The sequence below is a fragment of the Sciurus vulgaris genome, assembly GCF_902686455.1.
Source record: "Sciurus vulgaris genome assembly, chromosome: 8".
In the NCBI taxonomy this organism is placed as follows: Eukaryota; Metazoa; Chordata; class Mammalia; order Rodentia; family Sciuridae; genus Sciurus; species Sciurus vulgaris.
The window spans coordinates 120,208,352-120,221,556 of record NC_136468.1 but is presented as its reverse complement, the minus strand read 5'-3'; the positions used below and the strand labels follow the sequence as shown (position 1 = coordinate 120,221,556).

Genomic DNA, 13,205 nt, shown 5'->3' with positions numbered 1-13,205 from the left:
GGTCTGTTTGGGCCTGATTCTCTGGTTTTACCGTCCTTGTGGGGAAACCTCACCCAGCAGGTAGTACTCACCTGGTGGGGAGGTCTCGCTGGTTCAGTTCCCTCCTCGAGGTTCGCCTCAATTTACAGCTACCGCCTGGGCTGGGCTGCCTTCCTCTGCAAGTTCCCAGGGGCCCGGCCCCACCTCCTGTACCTGGGAGCCTCACCCTTCGCAGATGAATCTCCTTAGGCTGCCCCTCCTCAGAGAATCTGCCGGCAGTCCTGAACTTTGCTCCGCCCCTAAGCCTTGTCTTTGTGCGGCTCTTCCACCAAGAAGCCTCCTAAATCCTGGGACCCTGCTCTGCACCTATTGCCTGGCTATGTGGCCCCTCCTCTGAGCAGCCACCTGAGGCCCCATACAATCGCTCTGATTCCCGGAGACCCCGCCACACGCCTCTTCCTCCAGACGCCGCCCCAGTATTCCGTTGCAGTCACTAGGAGTCCTAGCAGCTCACTGTGTGCCTCCTCCTCCCACCAACTGCCCGTAGCCGTGGGCAATCAATCACTCCGAGTCGAAGTGACCCTCCCCGTTCCTCCTCCGCCTCCAGGTAACCCCCCAGGTGTTCAGGAGCGGTCGCTCTGAGTGGCTCTGAATCCACGTGACCCACTGCACACATTCTTTGGGCAACCTCCCGGAGCTCTGGTGCAGCCACTTGAGACCAAGCAACCCACTGTGCTTCTCCTCCAGGCAGCCCCCCTGTGTTCAGGAGCAGTCGCTTTAAGTCCAAACAACTCACCAATCTCCTCCTCCTCTGAGCAGCTGCCTGGAGCTCTAATGCAGTCACTGCTAGTCCAAACGACCGCCACGCTCCTCCTCCTCCCTCCTCCTACTTCTCAGGGCAGGCCCCGGGTGTTCTGAGTCCACACAGCTCTCCCCGCTGCCCCTCCCCCGGGCAGCCACCGGAGCCCCAGTGGTTGCTCCAAGTCCCAGCGCTTTGGTGAGCGGCCTCCTTTGCGATGCTCCCAGTTGTCCGAGTTCACTGCTCCAACGGGGGGAGGGGTGTCTCGCCGGCAGCTCTACTTCACAAAGTTCCCTGCGTTCCGGGACTACCGTCCCATCCGGGACGCCTCCCCAACAGGAGAGACCCACCCGGCTGCTTTGAGTTGATCCCAAGTCTCTCAATATCTCCTCTTTTGAATCCTGAGTCCTAGAGCAACATGAAATGCAGCCACCCTCTAGGCCTCCATCTTGAAAAACTCAAACCCCCCCACTTTTGAAAATTGCCCCATGCACTGTTATTTCACCCCACAAATACATCCATTTTTATAATCTTTTCAGTGAAGGGAGATACAAAAACTAAAATAAAAGGTACTTTCCCAGCAATGTTGTGTACTATTAATAATCAGAGACCACAGTAATTTAATGATCCCAAGAATTTCCCAACCACCATAAGCTGTTTTGTGATCACCAGACTGATGTCATCCTCACACCCTCTTCCGTGCCTACCTCTCATCAAGTTTCCTTTAAACAAAGAAGCTGAGAATCACCAAAGTGTCTCATATTCTCCAAATGGACCATAGTCTTCCTTGAATATTTAGTTTTTACTTTCCTAAATTATTCTGCTGGCCTCGAATTCATGAGTCCTTTAACTCATTTCAGCAACATATTTTTTGAATCCCCACTAATCATGAATTGAGGTCCCCCTCTTTTGTAACTCCTCACATGCACATGAGAATGTGTGTGTATACTCATACACTCACACACACACACACACAGACACACACACACACACACACACACACAAACAGAATGTCATGGAAAATATACTGGAGAACTATATGTGTTGACTAATTATATGTATCAAGACAGTGTTCCCAAATAGGGGTAAAATAGTATTCTAGAATCTGTGCTCCCTGCAATCCTGTCCACAATCCTGCTGGACATGCAAATTCTTTCCTTCTGGACATAGCTCTGTACTCATTCCTAAGATCAAGTCACCTGTCCTGTCTCCTTTGAGAGCCAAGTGTTTTCTGCTGAATCCTGGGAAAATTAAAAATGGCTGTGTTCTGTTCTAGAGAGAGAAGAGACTGTATGAGAGTCAGACATCAAAATTTGACAGGCTTGCCCATTTCTTTACAGGACCAAAGACCCTGGATTGAATATCTGGATAAAGAATATTGTTTGGAAAAATATTGTGCTCACAAGAATACCAATTCAACAGATTCTATTCTGAGTCTTGTGATGATATGCTATCTTAAAAGATTACAGCTTAGTTATAATCCCCCCTGTGATATCCCCCTAACAACCAAGCATGTAGCCTCATATATGGATCGACCTCCTAACCAGATCAGAGTCTTCCAACACAACTTGGTTAATGCCATGATCAACTGAAGGCTGTTCAAAATCATGTTCCTTCAACTGTGGATCCCCATTTTTCTCTTTAAAAACCCAAGTGTGACTTTGTCTTGAAGGAACACTGTTTTGGTTGCTAACTGAAACTGTATTTCCTGATTTGCAAATCTATTCTGCACCTGAATATAATCTGGTTTACTTGGGGATCAACCTTTGTTTATCAGTTCTTGGTTGCAATCCCCAGTTTGAGCGGATTTCTGCCTACACTCACTGGTGACCAGGTACTGCCATAATTGCAGCAAGTTAACTCAATTTTCACTCATGAGACCCTCCATCATTTTCCCTTCGACCAGAATTCCATAATTCCAGATGAATTCCAAAGCCTACTGGAAGTCTAGGACACATGATCATTTCAGTCCTACCATTTTTTTCAATCATGAATTTTCCCTGGGCTGGTTTAATGTCTCAAAGCATTGTCCTCACAACCTGATATTGAAGAATTAGAATATCATGTTGTTAATTTGACCACAATTATGACCTATGATGCCTCTCCATAGGAATTTCCATGGAGCAGAGTTGCAGAGTAAGGGAGTTTGCAAGGAAGTGATGGGTCTCAGAGTTCTGGAGAGGGACATGGGGCTATAACTCAAAGTCCCTGAGGAGAAAGTAGGGAGGTAGAGAAGTTTTGGCTTTACTTCTCCGTTGCCTGTGTCACTGTGGCTTAGCCTCCCTGGCATCATTGTATGGTTCTCTTCAAAGTAGTTCTCAGCCTCATCCTTAGCCATGATGTAGGCAATATAAGTAGCAGTTAGCTATAGAACTGGAGTCTGTGAAGGCATCAGAGATTCCATCCTCCTTGCTGTGGCTGCCAACACTGTTCACTTTCATTACATGCTGAGGATTTTTTCCTGGCCTCTTCTGATACCAGTAAAGAAATGTATTTCTGTGCTCACTGCACCATATTCAGGTGAAATGTGTCTATAGCTCCCAGAGGGACAGATGTAGATGGGACTGGATCACCACACACAGGGCACAAAGACCTGGGAACATACAATTTCATGGGTGACACTGACGGCTCAAAAGAATGGGAAAAATCTCCCCTTAGGATCTTTGGAGGGAAATACTGAGCTGGTTCCCAGATACCTTTGAGATCTTCTGACCTGTGGAGACACCAAGTGGCAGGAGGTAAATGTGAAGTCAGCCCATGGCAGGGAGGTGCTTCCAAGCACTCTGCCCTGAGGCTGCCCAGCTGGGCCTGGACTAGGCAAGAATCCCTTTTATCCAGTCTTCTTGCAGGTAGAGAAGGGAGGGGCAGTGAATGCTGATTTGTTCTTCTCTTCCCCATCTTGTTTGTGCTCTTGTCTGCGCTCTGAGTCAGGTTATTTTGTGCTGGTCATTTTCTAATTTCACAAGAAGAGTCATATGGGGCCAGCTGCAGTGGTTGCGTTCCTGTGATCCAGCGGTTTTGGAGGCTGAGGTAGGAGTATTGAGAGTTCAAAGTCAGTGTCAGCAAGTTAGCCAGGCCATAAGCATATGTGTGAGACCCCACCTCTAAATAAACTATCAACAAGGGCTGGAGGATGGGGCATAGTAATTAAGTCCCCTGGGTTCAAACCCTGGTAACCAAAAAAATAAATAAATAAAAAGAAAGAAAGAAAAGAAATGAAGGGCCATTGGATATCAGGGGAGGAGATGGCAGATCCCCTGGTAGCAGCAGCCCTCAGAGGAGACTCAATGATGTCCTCTGGACTTGAGCATTCCTAGGAGTTCCCAGCCCAAGTCTCACAGTGCCCACTGCTGCCCACAGGACAAATGGCACCTAAAGTATATCACTATTTAATGCAGAATTCCCAAATCTGAACCCATATCGTATTGCATCCTCTTTGACAAGTGCCTTATATAAGACACTTCAGGCAGATATTTGCAATAACCCAGCAGTAGCTTTTATGCTTTGGAACAATCTGTCCTCCTGTATTCTGGTGAAGAAAACATTCATTCAGAGATTCAGAGACCTCACCTCATTTCTACAAGAAGAGAAAGTTGATCAAGAGTCCTCCCAGGAGACTCACCTCAGAGCTGTCCTTTTAACCCCTACTTGACCTGCCTCCCCACCCATCTCCTCCCGCCCCCATCCCAGGTCCTCAGGAAACTCTTGTCAGAAAACCTCTCTTCCTTCATCAAGTGTCCTTCCCTCCCTCAGTTCTGTGGACAGGGAAAGGGACATTTCTTCTGCTCCTTCCATGGCATGTTACAAACGGAAACTCTATAACTATGAGAGGTGACTGGTGTCGTGGACCTGAAAGCATAATGAGATGTCATAGGACCATGCATAAGAACACAGACTCTAGGGCTTCAAGACCTGGAATGTGCTTCTGGGTCAGCCCCTTTCAAGCCTTCAACTCAGGCAAGTTCCTTCTGCTCTGGGAGCCTTCCCTTCCACATCTGTGATAAGAATAACGCTTGCATCAGAGGGGTGTTGTGTTTCAATGACATAATTCTTGGGAAATGCTGGATTCATGCATATGCTCCAGTGCACTCAGAGGCAAAGATGGTCATAGTCTGTGTAATGGTTAAAGGAAGGTCCATCCTAATAGTCTACTGTTCTACTTAGAGGGTTTTATGTGGCAGGTACCTGGCCCTGGTCCTCAGTAACACCAACAAGATGTATCCCTGTATAACTAAAGTAACTGATTTGTCTTGTCACCACTCTATGATGAGTGTCAACTCTTTTCTAACTGCCTGTCTTTATTAATGCTGTCTGTGAGAACCTAGTACTGGGAGGATGTCCTTAGATCTGCAAGAACTAGAAACATGATCAACAAGGCTTTAGGAATTTTTTGTGCCTTTCACCTGCTGAACTGGACCAAAGAGTTGACATCACTTCTTATGGCAACCCAGGAACCATGACTGCCAGATATAAGAATCCCTCTGATTGTACTTCCACTCTGGCCATCACCCCACTTATCAAACTTTGGACTGGAAAGCAGCAGTTCACTCTGGTCCTGCCTGCCATAAATCTTCCCGTGATCCCTGCCACCCTGCAGAGAGCTATAGAGCTGTGAAGAAATGGAAGCCTTTCCTCAAGTCTGCATAAGCTGAGCCAATCTTGCACATGGCTTGGCCCCATTCCTTCTAGAGCTAGAAGCAAGTAACATTGATAGGGAGGGAGTTTGTGTCTCACTTCAAATCTATGTGTTAGGGTGAGATGAGTACCACTGTTGATGAATGACTAACAGTAACAGCCTCATTCTTGGCTTGGGTTCTGTCAACAGACAGGGTGGCTTGTTGGAGGCCGCTGCCCTGTAGGGCCCACAGGGGTAGCTGGCCTCGCCCTAAGATGGTGCCGAGAATCCCAACTGCAAAGAAAAACAACTTTAAGGAAGTGCTTTCTATTGGCTGACTGATCTCTTCCGCGTCCGTGCTTAGCTCGTGATCAGTACATGTCCTCATTACCCACCATTAAGTGTCCACGAGCAAAACGCCTGACCCGTTAGGTGATTGGCTGTTACATCCTATAAAGCTGCGTACTTTCCATGGCAGAGAAGAAGAAGAAGAAGAGGGCGGTGAAGGACAAAGATCCGGGCACTCAGCTCAAAGTTCTCCCCAAATAAAATTCTTAAAACGGCATCTGAGAGCTGAGTCTTCCTTGTACTCATGGGACGAGACAAGTGGTGCCGAAACCCGGGACCTCTCACACCGCCACAAAAAGGGGTAAGCAATATCCATGTAAAACAGCTGTTAAAACTAAAACAAGTCAAGTAAAATAAGTCAAGAAAGGTTAAAGCAGTATACAGGGAGCTGGGTAAAGTAACCCCCGTGTAGCTGGGTCAAAGAGGGCCCAGGGACAGGGAGCTGGGTAAAGTAACCCCCAGTGGACTGGCCAGGTATTAAAATAATAAGATTTTGTGTTTTTGTTGTTTGTCAAGAGCTCATGTCTTTGGTTGCATTGTATTGTTGCAGAGCATTATTGTTTTTGGTTATTTTAGTGTAGCTTAGCATTGTAGTGTGGTTAGCATTTAAAGCTTTAGAAAATGGGCAGTGGAACATCACGGATCAGAATGGAGGGTCCGCTTAGAGACTTATTAAAAGCAAATGGAACACCTGTAAAAACAAAGACTGCGAGGCTTTTCCTCAGAACAATAGAGGAAGCTGCGCCATGGTTTTTTAGATGAGGGACTCTTAGATATACCACAGTGGGATCACTTAGGAGAGGATCTAAGAAAGAGGGAGAAAGTAGAACCATTGCTGGTGGGCACGAGCGCAATTTGGACATTGATTAGCGGTGCTCCCAGTTTTTCTGTTGCAGTGTTTATGCATGTTCCTACTTTCTTGCCTCTACAGTCTCCATAACTGATGAAGAGCTGCCTATGATTTTGTCTAGAAACAAAAGAGACTTCGGCATTACAGCAGCAGTGGTTACAGCGGGTGGCTGTGTCTGCTGCTGCAGCTGTGGCAGCAGGGACAGCATTAGCTACTACAATACCAACAGCACAAGCTGTCAATAATATAGCTGAAAGAGCCGCCTCAGCTTTACAAAACACAAAAGGTTATCAATGCCCACTTAAAGGCTGGCATACTTATAAGTAAACCAGCAAGTAGATTTATTACAACAACAGATAGACATGTTACAATAAGTTATGGGATTAGGATATATTTTTACTACCCCAGGACTATGTGTTACTACTGTTGAGTGGAAAAATCAGACACATATTTCTAATCTCACAAGACAGCTTGGTATCTACCTAACTTCAAACTTGGTCTTATACTCTTGATAACCTTACCACTCAATAGGATTAGAGGTTATTAACCTGAACTCCACTAGAGTTCACATTGAACCTATTCAGCAATCGTCCAAATCACTCAAAGCCATCTTCAGTTTTACTAAAGCATGGGCAGGCATCATGGCTCTTGGAATACTTATGGTACTGGGATTTGGACTAATAATCCGATGCCTTCTGCACGTACGACGCCAACAACAGGGAGAACATCAGACCATCAAACTGGCACTTATGGCGCTTTGAAAACTGGCACATCTCCCCAGGTGTGGCTAAATATGCTCGAACGGTAGGCCAATGATGGGTAAGCAAACAGAGACATATATCAACCTAAGACAGGTCCTCATTCCAAGGGGGGTGAGGCTACCAATGACAGGTAAGAATATGTTCTGCCTGTTATGCAACCTAAGACAGGCATGATCCTGGGGATCCAGAGAGTAACAGGATAGGCTCATGGGGGCCATACCAACCTAAGACAGGGTTCTGACGCCTGGAGGTCAGAATTCCGATGACAGGTAAGGATGGTGCTTGCCACTTGAGCTATCATGATGACCTGATTCTAAGCCCATTAATAAAACAGAAAGGGGGAGATGTTGGAGGCCGCTGCCCTGTAGGGCCCACAGTGGTAGCTGGCCTCGTCCTAAGATGGCGCCGAGAATCCCAACTGCAAAGAAAAACAACTTTAAGCAAGTGCTTTCTATTGGCTGACTGATCTCCTCCGTGTCCATGCTTAGCTCGTGATCAGTACATGTCCTCATTACCCACCATTAAGTGTCCATGAGCAAAACGCCTGACCCGTTAGGTGATTGGCTGTTACATCCTATAAAGCTGTGTACTTTCCGTGGCAGAGAAGAAGAAGAAGATGGTGGCAGAGGACAAAGATCCAGGCACTCAGCTCAAAGCTCTCCCCAAATAAAATTCTTAAAATGGCATCTGAGAGTTGAGTCTTCCTTGTACTCACGGGACGAGACAGTGGCTGTTGTCCCCTAGCTGGAGCCAAACTATCTCTCAGGGATATGTGAAGGCTGCTCATCATGTATATCATTTGAGCAGGGGTCTGACCTGGCATATGCTGGTTCTAATGTGTGTCTTCTTTTGGCAGTGCATTGCCAGAGCAGAGGGTTATTGCTATCTGTTCCAGGGGTTCTACAACAGGACATTTGAGTGAGCTCTTAGGAGGCCAAAGATCCTGCAGGAGAGGAGAGGAGAATGTCCTGAGGATGTAGGATCCATTCTGAGTAACCCCACTTAGACTGTGTCTGGTTTGAGCATAGTGTTTGTTATCAGTCACAGCTCAGAATACTTTGAGAGCTGAGCCTAGGGACAGGACACAGGCACATCACTTATACAGAGAGTGAGAAGGTGAATAGGAGAGGGGTCCCAGAGATGTCCCAGAGCTCTGTGTTTTGAAATCTACAGCACAGCTGGTCTCCCCATGGTCTCTCTGAGGTCCTTTGGGACTTTAAGTGTTTGTTTACAATGAAAATTCTCTCTTCACTGTTTGTAGCTAACATTCTAACCAAAAATGGGGTAGACAGGAGAATAAAGAGGAGGGATAGAGCCCCAATTTCCTCCAGAAGCTCTAGGCAGAAAATCAACCTCATACTCCAAGGTCACTCACCACAGTAACCTTCCAGATTTTGATCTGTGACCATCTTCCTACTTTCTTTGTGCTATGGTTTTTGTCCTGGGCCGAGCTCAGCAGAACTATTGACCTTACAGGATCCTGGCCATGGGCTGAGCTGGAACCCTCTGAGATTTTTGAGGACTCATGAAAGCAGAAGGTGGACGACTGATTCATATGTTCCTCTTCCTTCTCCTCTCCGGAACTCCAAATAAAGTTTGGTCCCACTCTGGTCATTTCAAATGTGACACTATGTCATTAGAATTGTTGCTAAATCATTTCACACATCACATTTTGTTTGGTAAAGGAACACCTGATGTGTGGACTTATAACAACTTGCAGTCTCATTTCATGGTATTCTCTCTCTTCTATAATAGCCTCCTTCTACAATACACTGGCAACTGGTATCAGGAATTTATTCTTAATTTTTCTTTTCGGCAAAATTTTTTTCATAGTCTTATTACTAGTTCCAGAAGCCAGAGCTGCTGGAAAAAAAAAATCTGAAATTCCTGTGGTCTCTTCAAATGTTGAGATCACAGTTGTACATGGATGATCTCTGGAGGGTGGGTGGATGAAGATCCCTTCAGCAAAGAGGATCCTTTCACTTAACCAGGTTCAGGCCCATGGTCGTACCTGAGGCTCTGAGGCAAGTGAGATTCCAGAATACTCTGCAAAGTTTCCTTAATGAGGTTGTTCAGATTCTTCATTTGAAACACTCCCTGCATTTTTAAGTAGTGCATCTATTCTTGAGAAATTTAGACTCTCATTTTTACAGGCATATATGGTTAAATGAAAGAAGAAATAGTCATTTTTTTATTTTTTTTTAAATATACTCAATTATCAAGTTCACATGAGTAATGAGGATTCAGGGTTCTATACCCATGGAATGATGAAGGACCTTTAGTGTTGGAGGTTTGAATGGAGTGAAGTCTTGCTAGTAGGAGGCATCTAAGATGACTTCATGTTACATCAGAAGCCAGAATGGATCTGGATTTCCTGGAAGTTTTATTGTGCTGTTTTGGAAGCCATTGAGTGTATCTCAGGGAACTCAGGTCAGTCTTCTGGCACCTACTTAGTTGTGGAGGAGATTGACCTCCCCAAGGTTGTTTGCTCTGGTGCCCCACTGTCTTCCTTGAATCTGATGGGGACAGAAGACTCTGGCTATGGCTCTGGGTCTGTCCCAGGCAGGGCCTGACATGGAGTAGAGGAACCACCCTGGGCTTCCAAAGGGGAAACCTTGGAATAGGGGACAGTGGAAGGGGAGACCATGGATGAAGGGGTGGCATGATGAGAGAGGGTTGCTACAGAGGAAAGGAGGAGACAGAAGACACTGCTGGGAAGGAACTTCCCTGCTAGACCTCACTGTAGCCCAGGAAGTCAGGGACCTGGAAGGACTTTCCCTCCAACTGGAACCCGCCCAAGGACACCACTGAGGGACTCTCACATTGTCATTTCTATCCCAGTGGAGAGTCCTACAGAACTGGGACAATTGACCCCATACCTCCCTTCCCTCTATGTGGAGACATAAGTGTCAGTTTTCCTCTGGAAATGTCATATGTTCCCCTCTCTAGTGGTCACTATCATCCTGCAGAGAGTGTTTGTTGGGGCTGAAGACTGAGGTCACCAGAGTCAGTTTCACTGTTGAACCCAGGACACTTGTGCTCAGGAGGATGAGGGAGTAAACTATAATCCTTTTCTTGGGAACATTCTTGAAAACTGATTTCCCAGGTAAACAACTGGGTTCACTGAAGAAATAGTTCTGACCTGGACAAACAGCTAGTTTATTAAACAGAAATTACTAATCAAAACCCACAGCAAGATGCCCCCATGCCTAGTGTGTACCACCCCTACTCAGTACAAAGTTAGTTACATGAATACTCACCAAATCCTTCCCTGAGAGACCTGCTTTAGACCTCCCCAGGACACATCCTGTAACTCTAGAACCTCACCCTTCTCCTTCTTAACCATCCATAAGACCCTGCCACAGTGAAATTCTCCTTAATACTAAGACACAGTTTTGTATGACTGAAGACTTGCTGTGGCCTTTGGGATTGGCAGTTCAAGTGAATAAAAATGACTTTTTCACATTCCAGTGGAATCAACTGATCCTGGCTAGGTGCAGGAAACTTCCCCTTATCTCTCAGGAATGTGGGGGAAGGGGTGGTAGTTGAGACTTCCTCCATTCCATGTGGTAGGCTATCTGCTGTCAGGGTGATGAAGGAAGGGAGGGGTCTTGGATGCCAGGCTGGTGGAGGTTTCTGTCTCACTTCCCTGTCTGTCTGTGTCACTGTGAGCATCACTGCTGCTATCCCACACCTGACAGTAATAGTCAGCCTCATCTTCAGCCTGGGCTCTGCTGATGGTCAGGGTGGCTGTGTTCCCAGAGTTGGAGCCAGAGAATCGGTCAGGGATCCCAGAGGGACGGTCACTATCAAACTGTATGATCAGCACAGGGGCCCGTTCCAGCTTCTGCTGGTACCAGTACACATTATAACTTCCAATGTTGTTGCCCTCACAGGTGATTCTGGCCGTCTGCCCTGGGGTCACTGAGACTGAGGATGACTGAGTCAGCACATATGAGTCTACAGACCCTGTAAGAAAATGAAAGGAGAGGGGCAACTAATGGTGAAGAACACTTCCCATGATCTGTCCACTATCCCTCTGGTCTGGAAGAGCTTCGGGAAATCTGTGGGCCTAAGGGCCTCTCCTAGCATCCAAATCAGTCATAGGTACCCATGAACCTGACTGCGGAATAGAGATTTGAAATCACGAGCAAACCCAACGCCCTCCCTCCTCAGGCTCACACGAGACAGAGTGTGGAAATTTTAGCCCAAAGTCTCATCCCACAATAGGTCCCGACCATTATGCCCACCACAGATAAAGCCCTGCTGAGCCCAGAATTAGGGCCAGGTTCATTATACTGGAGACCTGGGCTGGACTATATCTTCGGGCATACCTGTGCAATGAGCCAGGAGGCTGAGGAGAAGGGCCATCCAGGTCATGGTGTCCCTGGGGTTGCTTCTGAAGTCCCAGGCTGGTTTGTGTTTCCCCTAGGTGTCTCTTATTCCCTTGTTGAGAAGAGCTGCCTATTATGCAAATCAGCCAGGTCAGGGATGCTACTGTAGGAAGCTGTGTGGTATCCAGATCAGGGCTCATCCCCACAGACACAAAGAGGGGCAGGGAAGCACTGAAGAAATACATCAGCCCACCAAAGTCTCCTTTACTTGCTCTTCCCAATTTCTTGGGCATATCTTCATCTCATGCTGTTTTCTAACCATGAATCTGGGCTGGTCTTCTTATATAAAGATGAATCTATCTTTGTAATATGAACCAACTAAAAAAGGTTTTGGAAGCTATGGGACTCTGTTCCAGATATAGATACTTGACTGGGTGGTTCAATCAAATTCCACTGTATGTGTACCTGGTATCCTGAAGGTCCAAAGATGTGCTATATCTCTCTGTCCCTGATGTGACTGTCTCTTACAGATCATGGGTGCTCTGCCTCACATCTCCAGCATGTTGTGGGCAGGTTCAACACCTATGCTGCAATACTGACAGTTACAGTGCTTCAGCATGAAGGGATCCCTGAGGAACCCTGGACCTCTGCCATATTAACAGGGACATTCTATGAAGGTCAGATCTGGGAGACACAGATATCAAAAATGTGTACATCAATGTTAATGAGAATACTAGAGAAAAATCCAGCATTTCCTCCAGGTCTCATGTTGTGGTCACTAACCCTCCTGCACATGAAATCTTCCTGCCAGCATGAGATCTAGTGTTTGGGAAATGTGTGACAGGTTCAGAGTTTCACTCAATGAGATGAGCTGGGTGTGGGAAGGATGTGTCAGGAAAAGCAAGGACATTTCTTGTGCAAACACCTAACAAATACAAAAATTCTTGAAGAGCTAGATATGAGAGAAATGGAGACCAAAAAAATCTGTACTTGTTTCAAAGATGATGTTGCAGCAAAATGGCACCTTTTCCTCTAGATCTCAGGTTGTAGCCACTAAACCTACAGTATGTTAGCATCCTGAAGCATGGGCCCAATCCAGGCCTATTTGGCTTTTCAGGTGGTTCTCAACTGCCCCCCAGTGGCCACTCCACACAGGCTGCTGCATGTTCACAGCATCCTTGGTCCAGGTGCACGTTCAGAATCTTCTTCTCAAGCCTAGGATTTCTTGATCTTTGGCTAGGGGAGGAATTTCACCTTCTTCCTATGGATATGACCTGTCTCAGGACCAGGAAGAAGAGGCTCAGATTACACAGGAAAATATGAACAGATGCATTTGGTAAAGGAAGTTCAGAACCCACCTGAATTATCTCTGCATATTTGTCTAGGGAGGTGATTGGTCATAGAAGTGGTCGCAGGGCCTGGTGCTGGATGACACCAGCCTCAGGAACTGGCTCTTCCTAAGATCAGCTGCAGGTGCAGAGTCAGTGTGGGTGAGTGGTGGCTCCAGAACCCCAGACAC

At 46.6% G+C, this 13,205-nt stretch overlaps 1 gene segment (V, D, J or C); it reads right to left on the bottom strand.

Moving 5' to 3' along the window:
* Positions 1-10,902: 10,902 nt before the first annotated feature.
* Positions 10,903-11,779, bottom strand: LOC306667267 (immunoglobulin lambda variable 3-21-like). The segment is given in 2 exons: positions 11,687-11,779; positions 10,903-11,321 (listed from the first exon to the last, which is right to left on the bottom strand).
* Positions 11,780-13,205: the final 1,426 nt, after the last annotated feature.